The sequence below is a fragment of the Sus scrofa genome, chromosome 5 (genome assembly GCF_000003025.6).
Source record: "Sus scrofa isolate TJ Tabasco breed Duroc chromosome 5, Sscrofa11.1, whole genome shotgun sequence".
Lineage (NCBI taxonomy): Eukaryota > Metazoa > Chordata > Mammalia > Artiodactyla > Suidae > Sus > Sus scrofa.
The window spans coordinates 23777149-23796383 of NC_010447.5; positions in this window are offsets into that span (position 1 = coordinate 23777149).

A 19235-nucleotide genomic window follows, 5' to 3' on the forward strand; every position below is an offset into this window, starting at 1 on the left:
GGGAAAGAAGCCAGCATATAGAGAGACATAAAATATTCAAGAGAGGATAGAATAATTAATAGATCAACATCTTGGGAGAAGCAAGAGGGGTTAGGACCAAGATCATGAGAGGAAAGTGAAGCCTTAGGGAAAAAGAGGGAGTAGAACAGTTTCTTCTCTGAGATGGGAAGAACAAAAGATTAATGAAGGCAAGTAGATAAGGAGAAAAGAATTGAGAGGATTTAAGTTAGTTACTCTCAATTTTATTAAGAAGTAATAGATGTGCCTAACGATAGGGTGGAAGTTTAAGCAGAAGAGATGGAATAGATACCTGAGCATGAGAGAGATGAGCCACCATATGTATTTGAGATATTTGACTAGCAGCACCAGTGACGAAGTGAAAAGGAGATTGTGCCTTTAAAGTGATCCTGCTGAGCTTGTAATTTTTCTCAGCAATGCTCAACCATCTGTGAGGTGCATCAGAAAAAGCAGACAGTGGGGTTTCCTAGGGTGGGAAAGACACTGCTGTGTGGTAGAGGGAGGGAGGGCACTCAGCATGTCCTTGAGAACATTTCATGAATGGCAGATGTGCTGTCCAGCTTGGACATAGAGGGACCTGGAGATGGTTAATGGGATGAAAGAATAGAACAAGGAGGGAATGGGGGCTTGAAGGTGAGGATGATGCAGCCTGGGCTTGGGAGGAGTGAGTGGGTAAGATGTGAAGAACAACAAAGGGAAGAGAGAGCTGAGATGAGGCTGGGCTTGTGGAGACTCAACTGTAATGGCAATGACAGTAGCCTAAGTGTCCAAGCTTAAGGAGGTGTGGTGTAAAAATGGTGGAAGATCATCAGCATTGACCCTGAGGGAGGGTGGGACTGTTAAGGAAATGTTAACGTTATGATGGAAGAGGCAGAGCCTGGAGAAAATGGAAAATTGGAAAGCAGTGGACAACATGGGCTTGAAAAGAAAGATTATTGAATGATGGCCTCAAACAATGGTCTGAAAGTGATCACAGGGGACAAAGATGATATTGATTTCTTTCTTACCCAGGGGGTTTTAGAGAGTAACATTCATTGAATAAATATTTAAGCAGTATCTGTTAAGTATAAGAGACACTGGACTTGAGAATGAGCATGGGATTGACAGACTCAGTTTGTTCTTATATACCTTAAAATCTAGTGGGAAATGTATATGCTAAATTTAAAATATATGTAATTATAAATCATGGTAAGATCTAGGAAAAAAACAAGTATAATGACATTTTGATAGAGAAATGCTCAAAATATTCTTACTCGGTTATATTTGTACTCCAATAGCAAGAGTCAGAGCATTAACTCACAACCTGAACAATCCTTTTAAAACATAGACCATATTTTCCCCTTTTTACAACTATTTTTTCTATTTTGCTTGGGATAAACTCCAAATTCTTTACCAAGCTCTAACAGACCCCTGATGATGATCCGATGATCTGATCCCTTAAATCTCTCCAAAATCTCCTCTTTCCATTGTCTGTCTTCTTTCTCACTCCAGCCACTCCACCCTTTTTGCTTCTCAAGGATGCTGATCGTTTTCCCACTGCAGGTCCTGGAATACAGGCCTCTCAAGCCATTCTGCACTCACACCTCTGCCATCTCTCAGCTTCTTCTTTTCTTTTCAGAAAGGTCCTCATTGATTTCCCTTGCTAGAGTATCTTTGATTCCTCTATCCTACTGTTCACATCTCATCTATCAGTGAGACCTGCCATTTTAACTTAAAAAATCCTCTCAATTCCATGTCTCCTTGGGTATGTTTACTGTTGCCATGTATCACTTCAACCTATCTCATCTGTAACAATAATTCCTGGTCTTATCATAAAAGACTGGCAGGAAGTCAGCTGTTCCTTTCTTAGGAACCCTAAACAGGAGAATTTCGAGCTGAGATATCCGATTCTGGACGGACCTTCCTAAGAATGGCTACCACTTGTGCTCATCGAGGGGCAGACTTGCCCTTGAACTCTCACCTCCCTAGCAGAGAGGGAACAAGGAATACGGAATTTATGTACCTACAAGGGTAATGAAATATGTCAGGTTTTAGCATACTGGGGTGTGCTGTGGAGAAGTTGTTCTGGGGCTTTTGTATCAAATATATCTGTATTCAAAATCTAGCTTTTCCACTTACAAAGCTCTGTGGACTTCAATTAGTATTTTAGATTCTTGGTGTTTCGGTGTTCTCAAAAATAAAATGGAAACAGTACTTGCTTTGAAAGGCTGTGATGAGGGTAGTGTAAGTGCCACACAGAGTGCTTGGTCCATTCTGGACACTGAGTGCTAATTCCTTTTATTTTGTTTTTCTTAGATTTTGCCTAAGATACAGGGACATAAATCTTCCAAAGTGATCCCACGCATTTTGAACCGTGGCCAATGCTGGCACAAGGACTGCCCCATGTTGTAAATCCAAATTCAATCCACATGCTCAATAAAGCAAGGATGGGAAAGTGGAGTTTGGAAATTCTCAAAAATTGAAGAATATTACACACACTGTCTCTTGTTTGCATTATTGCATTGTGTTTATTCCTACATTTCCAAGAATCATTACTATTTCAGAGCTGGAAGGGCCCTTAGAGAGCATTTTGTAGTATGGTAAAAATAGCCTTCTGCCTGGGGTCAGGAGATAAGGATTGGAGTCTTAGATTTGTAGCTAACTAGCCCTACGTCTCATAGTACCTGCCCTGCCTGCCTCATTGGGTTGATAAGCCTTTGCTAGGATGAATCAAGGCTCCCCAGGAGCATGCCAGAGAGCTGCTAAGTGGTTATTGCTTTGACTAACCATCAAGGTTTTTCTTTGTTTAATGTTTTTAGACTTGCTTTTTTTGGTTTGTTTTAAGTCACAAGGACAGTGCTGTCAGCATAAGAGGTGAGGAAGTGTGTCTGGGGGAAGCTAAGAGATTTGGGCAAGGAAGATAGTGGGCTCTAGGGGTTAACCACCTCTCTCTGCTCCAGAAAACTTCAATGAAACTTCATGAAACTGCACTGCAGTCATTTTGGAAATTGATTTTTGTCCTTCAGATGTTATGATATGTGCAGCTGGCCATCAGGATAGTCTCTAGTGAATTCAGGACTATTCAATAACATGTGGGCAACTCCAATGGCAAACTAAATAATACTTAAGAAAGCCCCTTAGAAGTGTGTGCGGTAATCAGCAGTAAGGTGTTATTCTTTGCTTCAACACATTGACTTTGCGATGAAAAGTGTGAAGCTCACAAAGTTTATGCAGTTTGGATGTGGATATTTTAACCTATTTCATGGGGATTTTTATGAGGACCAACTGAGAGGTAAGGTCCCCCCTTGGCTTGGGGCTTGGCACATAAGCATTCAATAAGTGTTACTAATTATTAGTATTGTTGTTGCTTCTATTGATGCTGCTGCTGGTGGTGGAAACATCTGTTGGGAGACTGTTTCCCAACTCCCAGTCCAGTGCACTTTCTACAGTAACTTATTTCTTTTGCAATTGCCATGTAATTTTTATTGCGAAGCTATTGTTGATCTTACTATATCACAGATTCTAAAAAGGCAAATATGATGGAATTGATTGGATAAAACATGTCTGAAGAAAACTTGGGCAATTTTTAAAAAGCAAAACAAATGAACACTCTTGATCTAATTAAAGTTATCACCAGCAAAAGTGAGAACGGTCAACTGGAATTGACAAATGAGATAATTCATTTAAATACCCATCAACCTCTATTACTCTTGGTGCTCAACCTATTCTGGGCCCTAACTTAAGCATTTAGCCAGGATTTGGTGAGGTGTATTTCACTCATGCTTGTTCATTCTTCATTCAGAAAACCTTTACTGAGTGCCTTTTTTTTTATGTGAAGGCATGGTTCTAGCTAACATTAATTGAGCACTTTAGAACTGTTTTGTAAGGTTTGTGGAAGGAAAACCTTTTGGAGGAAACAGCTCCGTTTACAAAGCACATGTATAAAAGGCCATGCAAACAGTGACAAAACATCCTGTTAAAGGGGGAAAATGAGAGATATTGGAAGGAAGCAGAGTTAAGGAGTATTTAAAATTCTCTAGACTTAATCCTCAGAGTCTTCCTGGAGGATGCTCTGAAAGTGGTAATGGGTAGTAAATAGGGAGAGAGGGAATTCCAAGACAAGGGTATTGCAGGCCTTGATTACCTTGCAGCTCTGTGGCTGCTAGTTTTTCCTTTCTTGCACTGCGGGAATTTTTTTCTTGGAAACGTGGCTTCAGAAATACATCGTCCAATTTTGTACATCTCCCCACCTTTCCCCTAATTGCTTATGCTTTTATGAGGAAACTTCCAAGAGCCCGCTAAAGAGAAATTCTCTGCCTTGAGCATTGGCAAATTCTTTTTTTTTTTTTTTTGTCTATTTAGGGCCACACCTGTGGCATACCTAGTGCTGGCCTATGCCACAGCCACAGCAACGTCAGATCCGAGCCGCATTTGCAAGCTACAGCACAGCTCACAGCAATGCCAGATCCTTAACCCACTGAGTGAGGCCAAGGATTGAACCTATGTCCTCATGGATGCTAGTCAGATTTGTTTCGCTGAGCAGCAATGGGGCGGGGGAACTCCAGCATTGGCAAATTCTATTCTATTCTATTCATCAACCATCCAAGATCTTTCTTTCTTCCTTCCTTCCTTCCTCCCTCCCTTCCTCCCTTCCTTCCTCCGTTCCTCCCTCCCTTCCTCCCTTCCTCCATCCCTCCCTTTATTCCTTCCTTCCTCCCTCTCTTCCTTCCTCCCTCCCTCCTTTCCTCCCTTCCTCCGTCCCTCCCTTTATTCCTTCCTTCCTTCCTTTCTTCTTTTCCTTCCTCCTTCCCGCCCTCCCTTCCTCCTTCCCTTCCTTCCTCTCTCCCTTCCTTCTACCTTTCTGTCCCCTTCCAAATTCTATAATGCATCTCAGGTTAGAAGCAGCTAAATTAGACCTTTCAGAATTCCATTTCCAGCAGGGTTCTGGGTTAGAGTCTGCCAAAAGAAGCACTGTGCAAGATTTGGAAGACAGGAAAAAGGAAAAGCCATTTTTCACTGGTGACAGCTGCAGGCAGACATGTGGACAGTCAGCATACATGAGATTTACAGTAGAGAAGCTACTCTAGAAAAGAGAGCTCCTGAAAATCACCTGCTTTGGTGCTACAGTAGGGAGGTTATCAGCAGGAGCTTCCCTCTGTTTCCTGTTCACCCAAACTTCCTGAAGGCCAGCTATAGTTTTTCTTTCCCTTTAGTGCCCTAGCTCTTCGAATGGTTGTGTAAATTCCTAAGTATTGGTGTTATATTGCAACTTGAAATGAAAATTTTTGAATTCATTATGCTGGGCTAAGTCTCGTAATAAATCTCAGTGGCTTAACATAAGCTTATTTTTTGATTATGTCTTAGTTTAATGGAGGTGGTGATAGTAGGGATGGGAGTAGGGGGTGAGGAACTCTGTCTCAGAGAGCCATTTGGGGACTCAAGCTGGTTGAGACTCTGCTGTCTTCAGCACGGCTTCAGGAAGCCTTGGGCATTGGCATCCAGCAGAAAGACTAGGCAAGGCAGTTGAGCAGGGTGATTTCATGCATCAGGTCTATGCTGGCACATACCACTTCCTCTCATATTCCACTAACCAATCACACATGCCAACCCAATTGCAAGGTGGGCCGGAAAATTTGGAGCAACTGTCTGCTCTAGCTCCTTTCGCCAGGCACAAGCCTTAAATGTCGGTGTTCCTCTGAATTCTGAAACCAGATCTCTTTTTTTTTTTTTTCTCACTCTGCTCTTGCACTCCAAAGAGACCTTACCTATACTTATTACTTCAACTTCCACCTCTGCTCCTGGTTTTCCCTCTACCTGGCAGGTCCTTTCCCTTTTTGTCCTTCTGGTGAATGCCCTTCAGGGCACAGATGGTATCGCCTTTTTGAAATCGTCTATAAGTATTCATTGATACCCCCCTCCCCCGGTTCCTTTTTACAAATAGATATAAAACACAAACATGCAGCTATAATATGAGACAGTTATTTACTGTGTTTTTTTTTTTTTCCCCTATAAAAGTAAGTTCTTTGAAGGCAAGGAAAATAAGTCATGTATTCTGAGTCCCCCACGCTGACCTCTCAGAATGTAGTCAGTCATCATTAAGTATTGTTGAAATGAATGGATAGATCTGGCTGTTTAAATGTTGACAAATTGGGAGTTCCCATCATGGTGCAGTGGAGACGAATCCGACTAGGAACCATGAGGTTGTGGGTTTGATCCCTGGCCTCGCTCAGTGGGTTAAGGATCCAGTGTTGCTGTGAGCTGTGGTGTAGGTTGCAGACACAGCTCGGATCTGGGGTTGCTGTGGCTCTGTCTTAGGCCGGAAGCTACAGCTCGGATTGGACCCCTGGCCTAGGAACCTCCATATGCCGTGGGTGCAGCCCTAAAAAGACAAAAAGACAAAAATAAATAAAATAAATGTTGACAAATTGGAGTAATTGCATAATAATCCTACTCATTCTCCCAAATATAATACAAATATTATTAATATAAATTAAAATAACACCTCTGTGGTTTGGTAAGGACATGTCCACAGTCAGTATTTAATACATAGAGGCAGAATGAATTGACTAATTAAAATTATTAAAACTTTAAGTAAAGAATTTGTATACACATGCTAAACTAACTCCCTCATGAATTTTTTCTAGCACTTGCAAGATCCTTTGTGTAGTTTGCTTTCATTACATAAGTCATATTCAATACAGATATTCCTGCCTCATAGATTTCCTGCCATATTCATCTGCTCTATGTGGATTTCATCTCCTTACATTCTGCTCTCTTCTCTCCTCCCCCAATCATCCCTCCTGCCTTCTCCCCTCCCCTGATTTATCCCATCTTTAGTGAGCTTGAAAAGTTGTGACATCAAGAAGAGAGAAAGAAACAAGGGAAATCCATAGAGGGACAAACATTTTCCCCTCATAAATTCTATTCTTCAGCACTCCTCTCTACCCCAGGGTGTGATTTTCAGTAGATTTTAATAAGCATTAGGTTTATTTAGGCAAGATATCACCAAGAAATATAATTGTGACATAAACAATGTCTATAATTTGTCTCAGAGCCATTATCTTTTCTCTGAATTAGTACCAGATCAATACCCTAGTAGGCTGTCAGGAGCATTGTATTGAAGTGATGTCTCTGTAAACAAACTAACATTTTATCTAGTTTCACTAGGTACTCTGTTTGGCAATGAGAGAGGAAGTATACAAAGAGATAAAAGTAAGTTCTTTGTTCCCAAATAATTTATAATCTGTGTATAAATTTGAAATGTTGATAATTTATGCTCATGGAAAAATACATAGACCTTCCTTTACAAGATTCTAAAATTCTGCTTTAGGGTTCATTTCAGATCAAATACTTTCCAGTTCATCTTTCTTGTTTCTCTAGCTTTTAATTGCATCTCATCATCAGAACTTTTTTTATTCCCCTGCCTATATTTGCACACCCACTTATTCTACAAATATTTGATGGACACCTACCATGCATGGGCCATTATGGCTTTTAGGGACATGACAAAGTCCCTGCCCTGAAAAAAGAGCTTGTGTTTCAATGAGAGAGATACAATAAACAAACAAACATAATAAATATCAATATTATAAGCCAATAAGTGCCATCAAGAAAAAATAAAGCAAGTTAAAATGATAGAAGGGCCAGGAAGTGCTGTTTTAGTGAGAAGGGTCAGGGAGCTTATCTCTGAGAAGGTGACATTTGCATAGAGACATGTTTAAAGTAGGAATTAACCATGAAGAGAATAGTAAACAGTATTCTAGATAGAAAGAGCAGCAAATGAAAAGGGCCTGGGGCAAGCATGAGCTTGAAACTTTATAGAATAAATAGAAAGCCTGTGTGGCTAGAGCTAAGCTAATAGAATTAATTTACACATGAATATTTTTTAGTTCATCTAATCTTTTCACATCCATTATCTTATTTGCTTCTTACAGAGAGAGAGTTATCATTTCCACTTTACAAATGAGGAAACTGAAGCTCAAAGCCTAATCAATAGCTGTCCAAAGAGATGGAACTTCTTTGGACCCTAGGCTTAAGGCTGCACTTAAAGCTCTATCAAGCACACTTCCCACACTTCATATAAGGCTATGGTAAATACTTCTTTGGCTCTGAGATGCCCTTAGGATACTGGAAAATCTATAATCACTTCCAGGGAAAAGAGGGCATAGAAGGATCAGTAGCTACCCTGAGCTGTCATACTTGAATCATAAAGTGGGGTTTGGGGAAGGTCTCTCTGATTCTTATTCCAGAGCTTCCTTGGGCAGTGGGGTGATGTCTAGGATGCTATCCTTAAAGAAAGAATGTTCCAACTGGTTAGGACAGATTACCAAATTAGATTTAGGGAGCAGGTTTTCAATACTCAAATTGATAGTTTGTATGCATCTGGCTTGGAAAGGAAGCTCAGTAAAGACATCTTGATCAGGGTCCAGACAGACTTTGATGCATACACAGTCCTCAGAGGACTTTTTTATTTTGAAAGTTTTTTTGAATCTTCTTTAAAAATTATAGTTGATTTACAATGTTGTGCCAATTTCTTCTGTACAGCAGAGTGACTCAGTCATATATTATTAATATAATTTTCCATCATTTGGAATCTAGAGGAAAACCAAACAAATAAATGCATAATTATCACATTAAAAAAAAACTATCTTGGAGGAGGTATCTAGAGAACACTTTAGAAGAATAACAAATAACTTTGCTTCCATACTGTACTGTCTCTTTGAGAAAGAGAATCTTGTAGCTGTATTTCTGGTGGAGAAAGTACTCATTTGATAGAAAATTACTTTATTGGCCTTTCTCAAGTGACTTACTAAGAGTTGAATAATTTCTGGGAGTTCTTTGGATAGCCATCTTTATGTCATAAAAATAGTGTTCTGTCATTAGTAAAAGAAAATTCATGGAATAGGGACTTACCGTGATAAAAACCATGGAAATGAGCTACCAACAGATGGTTAAAAGTTTCCACTTTGGGTAATATTTAGGAGTAAAGTAGACATATATCTCTGCAGAGTGGCTGGGACGCTGAGGGTTGGACAGACGATTTAGAGATGTTCATGACTTTTATCATTGTCTGTGATAAACTGTTACCTTGGAGACAAAATACAGATTGTATTTCTTGAAGTCATATAGTCAAGGCTCTGTTAAGCAGGAACAAAACTTAATGCTTATGAGATAAAATTTCTCTTCAGTTTTGTGTGATTCTTTCTAAATAACTTTCCCTAGTCTGGGACTCACATACCAAACACCTCAGACAGTGGAAATTCCAGAGCTCTGTTTGTGGTCTAAATGCTGACACTTAGCCTGGAAGCTTCTTGAAAGCTTGCCTTCCTGCTGTACATCCTCTCAGTTCCTGCCTCATTCTCTTGTATCTCACCTTCTTATTCTTCTAACTTGACCCTCTGGGTGGTTGTTTCAGTGGTTCTCTGGATTCCACTGCATAAAACATATTTATTCTATTTTTATTATTATTATTTTTTTGTCATTTTGCCTTTTCTAGGGCCACTCCCACGGCATATGGAGGTTCCCAGGCTAGAGGTCTAATCAGAGCTGTAGCTGCTAGCTTATGCCAGAGCCACAGCAATGCAGGATCTGAGCCACGTCTGCAACCTGCACCACAGCTCATGGCAACGCCGGGTCCTTAACCCCTGAGCAAGGCCAGGGACCGAACCCACAACCTCATGGTTCCTAGTCAGATTCGTTAACCATTGCGCCACAACGGGAACTGCAACATATTTATTCCAGCATGGTTCTGTGTCAGCCTGCCTTGGGACATGACCTAGGACTTCCAAACCAAAAGCTGCCCCTACCATGAGTCACTGGCTGTCCAGACAGGCTTTGCTCACCCCATCAGGTCAGACAGCTTCTAGTCTTGCTATAACACTAAGTTCACTCATGGAGAACCTATAGAACAAAGGGGAATGAATAAAATAACTTTTATTTCAAGACTATCTTAAGACTCTTCAAATATAATGGAGACAACTTTGTCATGGATTTCATACCAAGGGGGTAAGCTTTCTTCACTTGTGTCCCAGCAACTGACCGCTGATTTGAAGTGAAAAATTATCTCCAAACTGAGTGACACTTCAAGTGAATATGGACACGATTGATCTTTATTATTCATGGGTTTCATACTTGTGGATTCACCTACTTGCTAAACTTTGCTACCTCCAAATCTACACTCTCTGTCATTTTTGTGGTCATTCATGGACATGCACAGAATAGTTAAAAATTGAGTTGCGTGATGTTCATGTTCCCAGCTCAAGTCAAACAAGGTGATCCTCTGTGTTCTCATTTTCAAGCTTTCATATCATAAACAAGCGTCCTTTTTGTGGTCTGCTTAGTGCACATTTGTTTCTGTTTGTAAGCTTACTTGTTGTGATTTCAGTGTTTAAATTTGCTCCCAAATATATTGCTGAAGTGCTGGCTAGTGTTCCTCCATGCAAAAATAAGTGTGTCAGATAAGCTTCATTCAAGCATGAGTTATGGTGTCATTGGCTGTGAATCCAGTGTGAACGCCCCAATGATATATATTGTGTAAGGTATCTCTAAACAGAAACACACATAACACAAGGTTATGTATTGCTCAGTTGACAAAAATGTGACCAGAGGCTCATAGGAACCTCACCCTGTATTTCCTCTAGGAGCAGTGGGTTAGTATTCACTAATTCGGTGTTTGTGGCAAATTTATAGAACGTAAGGAATAATGAGTATCAAGTGTACATATGTATATTTATTTTAATTGAAGTGTGGTTGACACAATATTAGTTTCAAGTGTACAACATAATAATGTGATATTTTTATAGATTACTCTCCATTCAAAGCTATTATAAAATATTGACTGTATTTCCTGTGCTGTACATTACATTCTTGTAACTTGCTTATTTTATACCTTTCAGATTGTACCTCTTCTTCCCCTTCCCCCTATCTTGCCCTTCTCCCTCTTCCACTGGTAACCACTAGATTCGTCTCTGTACTGTGAGTTTGTTTCTGTTTTGTCCTATTTGTTCATTTGTTTTATTTTTTAGATTCCACATGTGAGTGAAAACATATAGTATCTGTCTTTCTCTGTCTGACATTATTTTTATATGTGTATTTTTTAATAACACCTAAAAGGCATCACGTATAAATCTGTTCACTATCACATTAAGAATGTTCTAGAGAAGAAACTTGTAAAATATTTGTGATCTCTAATGAATAAAACAAATACAATTTTTATGAGATGAAATGATTGCTTATAACTAATTAGAACCTATTTATCAAAATTTATTTTCTCGAACTCTTTGCAAAAAATGTTAAATTTCAAGGCAAGGAAACAAAGGAAAGCAACCTCCTAATCAGCCCCTGGATTTGGGAGAACAAGGCTAGTCCATTTATTGCAGAGCTTTGTGGAACATTCATAATTCATAGAAGGGGCTATCTGAAAGCATTTCCCAGAATTGTCACAAAATTCTGTCAGCTCCTGCAGTGATGAAAAAGTACAGTCTTGTGAATATGATTAAGGTGCATTGGAATCTAAGAAAACCATCAATAGCCACTCCAGCTCTCTTCACGCTCTTGGAATGTAGTCTCTAGAAGAAAGTCAGTTCTGACAGATGATTTCATGGCATTTTACTCAGTGTGGGATGTATTTGAGAAGCAGTGTATCAAAATCTTGACCTTTGCTTTATTTTTTTCTTTATTGTTGATTTAGAAGATTAGAAGCATTCCAAAGCCTTTTTCTGAATGTCTTCCCATACATGCAGCAAAAGGAATTCAGAAAGGATTTAACACACTATAGAGGCATAAATCAGTTAAGGGGAGAATCCTTGCAAATTGCTCTCCTCTTTATTAATTTCATCTCATTAGGGAAGAAGGGGGCAGGTGGCTGTACTGGTATTTACAGACCAGGAATTGCATTTTCTTTTTAGAGCAGTGAAGATCTTGTGATATGAAACCTCCTTCTGAGAAAATTATGCAGGTTTTTGTTATGCATAAAGAGCCTTCTCTGTTTTTTTTTTTTTTTTTTTTTTTTACAGCATACAGAAAATTTGTAAACTAAAATTAGAAACTTAGCTTTTAGCTTTTATTGACTACTTAGGCTTAGTGCTAAAAAAAAAAAAAGTGAAGGGATCCCACAATAGAATTTTCATTCTTTTGGTGGATTAAGATGAGCATGTGAAGTAGATTTATGAACTAAACTCATTTAGTCACTGACACCCAACGTATTTGATAGACCAAGGATGAGGGAACGTGGTCTAGAAATTCCAAGGACTAATGAGTAATATTTGTGGTCATCTTTGCATAACCCTATTGTCAATAATCTGCTTTCTAAACACAGACCTCTTGTGTTTCAGTCCTGAGGCCTCCTGATAATACAAAAGGCAAAGATATTGATTTCAGAATATGCAATTATTGTAATTATAATGAGTATATGCAGTCATTTTATATCATGGTATTTCATCTTTATTTTTTTCCATGTTTTTATTTTTTTATTTTTTAAATTACTCAATGAATTTTATTACATTTATAGTTGTACAACGATAATCACAACCCAATTTTATAGCATTTCCATCCCCAACCTGCCCCCCAAACCCATTCCCCACCCAGAAACCTGTCTCCTTTGTAAACCATAAGTTTTTTAAAGTCTGTGGGTCAGTATCTGTTCTGCAAAGAAGTTCATTATGTCCTTTTTTAAGATTCCACATGTAAGTGATAGCATATGATGTTGGTGTCTCACTGTCTAACTTCACTTAGCATGATAATTTCTAGGTCCATCCATGTTGCTGCAAATGCCATTATGTCTTTCCTTTTAATTCTCTTTATAACAGCCCTGGGGAGGTAGCAGTAAACTGGTATTTATTCAATGCTGGTTTTGAATTCTTAATTTAAATTTTTTTTTAATTTAAAAAAATTGTGGTAAAACATGCATAATATAAAGATTACCATTTAAGCCATTTTAAGTGTACTTTTCAGCAACTTCAGGCATATTCACAGTGTTATGCAACCATCATCATTATCCAGCTCCAGAATGTTCTCATCTTCCCCAACAAAAACTCAGTACCCATTAAACAATAACTCCTCAACTCCCTCTACCTCCAGCCCCTGGTAACCTCTATTGTACTTCCTGTCTCTATGAATTTTCCTACTCTTGGTACCTCACAAAAATGGAATCATACAGTATTTATCTTTTGTGATTGGTTCATTTCAGTTAGCATGATGTTTTCAAAGTTCATCTATGTAGCATGTGCCTAAATTTCACTCATTTTCAAGGATGGATGAATAAGTAATTTTTCAAGGGAACTCTCCTGCATTGTTGGTGGAAATGAAAGTGGATACAGCCACTATGGAGATCAGTATGGCGATACCTTAGAAATCTATACATATAACTACCATATGACCCAGCAATCCCACTCTTGGGCATATATCCGGACAAAACTTTTCTTGAAAAAGACACATGCACCTGCATTTTCATTGCAGCTCTCTTCACAATAGCCAAGACATGTAAACAACCCAAATGTCCATTGACAGATGATTAGATTGGGAAGATGTGGTATATATACACAATGGAATACTACTCAGCCATAAAAAAGAACAACATGATGCCATTTGCAGCAACGTGGATGGAACTAGAGACTCTCATACTGAGTGAAGTAATTCAGAAAGAGAAAGACAAATACCATATGATACCACTTATATCCAGAATCTAACGTAAGGCACAAATGAACCTTTCCACAGAAAAGAAAATCAAGGAATTACGGAATAGACTTGTGGTTGCCAAGGGGGAGGGGGAGGGAGGGAGTGGGTTGGTTGGGAGCTTGGGGTTAATAGGTGCAAACTATTGCCTTTGGAATGGATTAGTAATGAGATCCTGCTGTGTAGCACTGAGAACTATGTCTAGTTACTTATGGAGCATGATAATGTGAGAAAATAGAATGTGTACATGTATGTATAACTGGATTACTGTGCTGTATAGTAGAAAAAAATTATATTGGGGAAATAACTATTAAAAAATAATAATAATAAAGTAATTTTTAGCACCAACCAATGTTCTGGACACTATTCTAGACCTGAGGTTCTTACTAAGAAATGCGCATGTTTTCTTCTCCCCAAGGGTCTCTACACCCTAGAAGCTGTATGATTTTGCCCTGATTCCATCTCCATGTTTTTTATTTTTTTAAGCTCAAACTCCAAACTTGAAATTCAAATTATTGCTCTTTTGTTCAAGCTATAAATGTGTAATTTTTAATAATATATTTTTAATAATATATGCTGATCACTACAAATTTGCCCACCCAACAATGTTGTAAAATAGTATGATAGTGACATGCTTAAATCAATGAGTTCTTTCAAGAGGATGTTTGATGGTATGCCAAAGGAAGTGTCATGACACTACATAGCAGGGGACAGCCACTTTTAATTTATACCCAAGTCAGGTAGTGAATTTTCCCAATGGAATAAATCAAACTTCTCTTTCTTCCCAGGATAAGAGGGAGCACCAAAGCAGACCAAAAATCTTATTCCCATGATTAAGAAAGCAGGCAACTGATGTTTCTCAGAGTATATTGAAGGGGATAACCTCCATGAAATCCAAATATAGACTGTATATTTGAAGACATTCATGAGAAGTCATTAAAGAATGAGGACTAGATACAAGGATGCAGCCATTCTAGTAAAGAATATTGCAGAAAGCATAAGAATAGCAGCATAGTTGGGACAATGTAAGGGTAAAAAAAAATGTCCCAGTAGGACCTAAAGAGGATTCTTTTCTTCTTAATAGTCAAGTTTTTCACATAAATTCCTAGTATATAGGAGCTAGAATTTGATTTAATCCTACTATAATGTTCACAGCCCATCATATTAATCTAGGGTTTTTTTTTAACTGTATAGCAAATGCATTTTAATCCCATAATATTGTCTCAGTAATTCCCTACACATGTTTTGCTTTATTCAGAGAGCCCAAGGTTAATGAATTCCTGTAGGTCGGTAGGTAGCTCTCAAACTTCAGTGTACCTCAGAATACCCTGGAGGGTTTGTTAGAACTAGATTCCTCCAGAGTTTCTGATTCAGTAAGTCTGGAGGAGAGCTTGAAATCTGATTTTATGACAAGTTCCCAGGTAATGCTAATGCTCCTGGAGCATTAACCTCAATGTGGGGACCACATTTTAAGAACTCATAGGTATATCTAGGTGCATATAGATACCTTGATCAGACAAGTTAAAGTTTAGTTGAGATTCTGGCACATAGGGTGCTTTTCAAATTCCCTCATCTTTTCTATTTCACTGTTACCATTGATATTCAAGACACATCAATCAACTGCAAAAGCCTCCAAATTAGTCTCCAGTTTCCTATCTTGCATCCCTCCAGTTTCTCCTTCAAAAGCAGCTATGGTTATCTTTTTAAAAACCTAAAGCAGACCATTTGACTCTTATGCTTAAAGTTCTTCAAATCCTTTTCATAACACTAACTTGGTAATACCAGCTTCTTGCCATGGCTTTCTAGCGCTTGCATGAACTGGGCTCAGCCCCTCTTTCCATCCTCATCCTGCCTTCCACCCTTCTCCCTCTCATTCACCAAACTCCATTCACACTGACATCCATTCAACTCCTTCAAGCACACCAAAATTTCCTTCTTGAAGACTTTTTTAAACCACTCTGCCCTTTGCTGCTCTTATCCTCTCCCCAGCTACTCTTTACTGCTGGTTCTTTCCCTTCTGCCAGGTATCAACTTAAATATCCCCTCAGAGACACTTTTTCTGATCATCCATACTTAAAGGAGATCCCTCCTTTTATCCTGGTTCTAGTTACACTCTATTATTTTCCTTTGTAGCCTTCATTCCAATTCGTAATTGCCTACTTATTTGTTCAGTTACTTGTGTACATCATTAGACTCTAAGTTGCTGAGAATGGGATCAACTTAGCACAGTGCCCCACAGAGAGCAAATATTCACTTGGTTGGATCGCAGAGGGGACAGGGGCAGGCAAGCTGGTATTGAGCGCAATGTTTATTTTCTGGGTTCAGCCACAGCCTGTAGAGGAGGGAGTCTGTCACTTGGGGCTTTTGTACTTCAATAAATGCTACTGATGCCTTTGCTCTGAGTCACAACAATTCAGTCTTTGACTGCCGAAACTGTTTGTGGCCTGCTTCAATGTGGTTGGTGACTAAACCACAAGGCTTGGTTGGCATTAGCACTCTCTTCCACCCCTGGACTATTTCAAAGGGTCTCCTGAGAGGGCTGCCCAAGGAGCTGAGGAAATGGAGAGATGGCTTTGATTGAATAATTAATCAGTGTGTGCCCCGATCAAGGGAAGAGATGGTCCTTTGGCAATCTACATTACATCAAAGACCACATTTAGAGATTGTATTTAGTTGGGGATGAATTTTTTAAAGGGGGAGTTGGAAACTGTTCAGAATTTGAGAAGTTTGTCACAGGAAGACCAGTAAATGAACTGGGGAGAAAGCCATCATCTTAAAAAAGAATGACGCTGCTCTACTTCGTCCCAAGGGGAATGATAAACTTCAGATAAAAGTTACAGGGAAGCAGATTTGGGGTCCGTATAAGGAAAAATTTTCCAAAAAATAAAGCCGATGAAAAACAGAATGGAATTAATTACTTTGTGAGGGAATGAATTCCTCTTAGTATTAGAGATGTTCAGGCAGAGATGGTGAGGAAGGCTGGGCGGAAGGAAGGAATTAACATTTATTGTGAACTAGTCCCTTTACCTATATAACTATATAGAAGAAAGCTTATTTTCTTGGTAGCAGACTGTGTCAAATCCTTGCCATCTTTTTGAGGGAGGGGATACAGTGAGAAGCCTAACTGGTTAGGAATGGTATTGAAATGCTTACACACTAGAAGAGCAGTAGATGGTTGTTGATAGCTGTTTAATAAGCTCCCCCCCCCCAATTCTATTCATGAACTGAGGCGAGAGCTCGATATTTCAAAATAATGGAAGAAAGGTGGGGGAGATTTTTGGGGTGATTGTTTTAGGAAAGAAAAAATGGGAAGTGGAGAAGATGCCAGTGAAAAATCTCTTTGAAAGAAGAGCAGGGTTGTTTAATGAGGAATTTGATGACATTTATGTTGTGGGGTCTCCAGTACAAAATCTTTTCTGCCATCTCCCTACTTAATCTTCTGCAAAATATAAATTTCTTTGCTAATGAACTATGACTTTGGCTTTTTTTTTTTTTTTTTTTTTTGAAACCAATAAAGCTGAATGTGGCCCAGAATAAGTTCAGAGCAATCATCCTGGGCCACGGAAAAATAGCCCCTTTTTAATGTACATCTGAATTAATCCTCATAGCAGCAAGATACAGGGAGCATCACTGTCTTCATTTACAGATGAGCAAAATAGGATAATGGGAAGGTAGGTCACTTTTTCTACATTACTAGATGATTCATCTGATTTTTATTACATGAGAGGCAACTTGAAGGGAATTCTTTCTTGAGATGTAAGGTTAAGTCAGACTATTTCCAGTGTCTGTCTGTCTGTCTATCTATCTATCTATCTACCTATCTATCTATCTATCTATCTATCTATCTATTTATAAATTTAGGGCTGTGCCTGTGGCATATGGAAGTTCCCAGGCTAGGGGTCTAATTGGAGCTGCAGCTATCGGTCTACACAGCCACAGCAATGTGGGATCTTAGCCACATCTGCAACCTACACTGCAGCTCACAGCAACACCAGATCCTTTAATCCACTGAGTTAGGTCAGGGATCAAACCCGCATCCTTGCGGATACTCGTCAGGCTCCTAACCTGCTGAGCCACAATGGGAACTCCTTTCCAATACCTTTTTTACCTTTTAAAATTGTATGAAGCAGAAAGGAGCAAATGAGGTCATCTCACTTCTCTGAAAATACAAGAACAAAGAGTTGCATTAGGATGCAAATTAAGATTGCAAGGTGGGGGGCCAGGTGCCATCAACAGGGCTGGCTTCACTATGTGACCAGTGCAGTCACATGGCCTTGTGCTTATAAAAACCTCACCCTTGGTTTAATGCTCTACAGTTACCATCTTGAAATTATTAATAATTTTAACTTTTGATAATTTTGGACAAGATGCCCTACCTTTTTATTTGCATTGAGCCCTGCAATAAAAGGTAGCTGGTCCTGGCCAGTTAAAGGAGTCTTAGACATGTGGTACTGACGCATTGTTCAGAGTCTGATAATGTTTTGGAAGCTACAGAATCTTGGTCTTGGAAAGGTTCTTGGCAGACTACTCAGTTTAGTGGATCTCACGTCTCTCCGTATATCAGGATCACCTGAGAAACTTTTGAAAAATATTTGTAACAGAGATTCCAGATTTAAATGGCCTGGGATGGGGCATCATCTCTAGATGATTCTAAGAAGCCTTGACCTGATTCATTGGTACTTACTATTATATAGTTAAGTCCACCTGTTATGTTTTATTTACTCATTCAACACATATCTACTAAGGCTCTACTGGCCTGGACCAGCTACCTTTTATTGCAATGCAAAGAAAAAGGTAGGGCTCCCTGTCCAAAATTATTAAAAATTAAAATTATTAATAATTTCAAGATGGTGACAGTGTAGAATATTCTAATATATTTTATAGGAGATTAAAAAAATAAATAAGCCAAGGCCATTGTCCTCAAAAATGTAATAATATAGTGGACTTTCCAATTGGTTTGACCATCCAGTCCATCCTCCTAGTACTCTGGGGATGTTTCTGGTCTCCTTCGTCTCTCTTCCCATACCGAATCTTTAGCATCATTATACAGCTTCCTCCCCATGAAGATCTGAAGGCTTTGAACAGCATAACAGCATATAGATAGATAGATAGATATAGATATGCATATAGATATACATATATATATATATTACATATATAATTTTCAGTGAAAATGTTTGGGTTCCCAATGTAGTGTCCCTGCTTTTAGGCAGTACTATATTTCTGGACGAATTGGCATATGCACTTATAAAGGCCCATTATTGGAAGAAATTTATTTATTTTTGCAGTGAGCAGTCCCAAAGTTTATAGTCATGTTTTAGAGCAGAGTCTTTACATTCCATCACCCACAAGATAGCATCATTACCACCTAGGTTGTAATTTAAATTTTAGATGTTCTGTATAGTCTCATTTTCCTTGGTCTGAAACTTGCAAAGCATGTACTACTAATCATATAAATGCAACATGGGTGTGGCAGAGCACTTATTTTCAATCTCAAAAGAATTGTTTATTGCTGTCTGAAGAATGAGGAATGGGGAATTCATTCCTAATGTTTCTCTTGCTTTGGG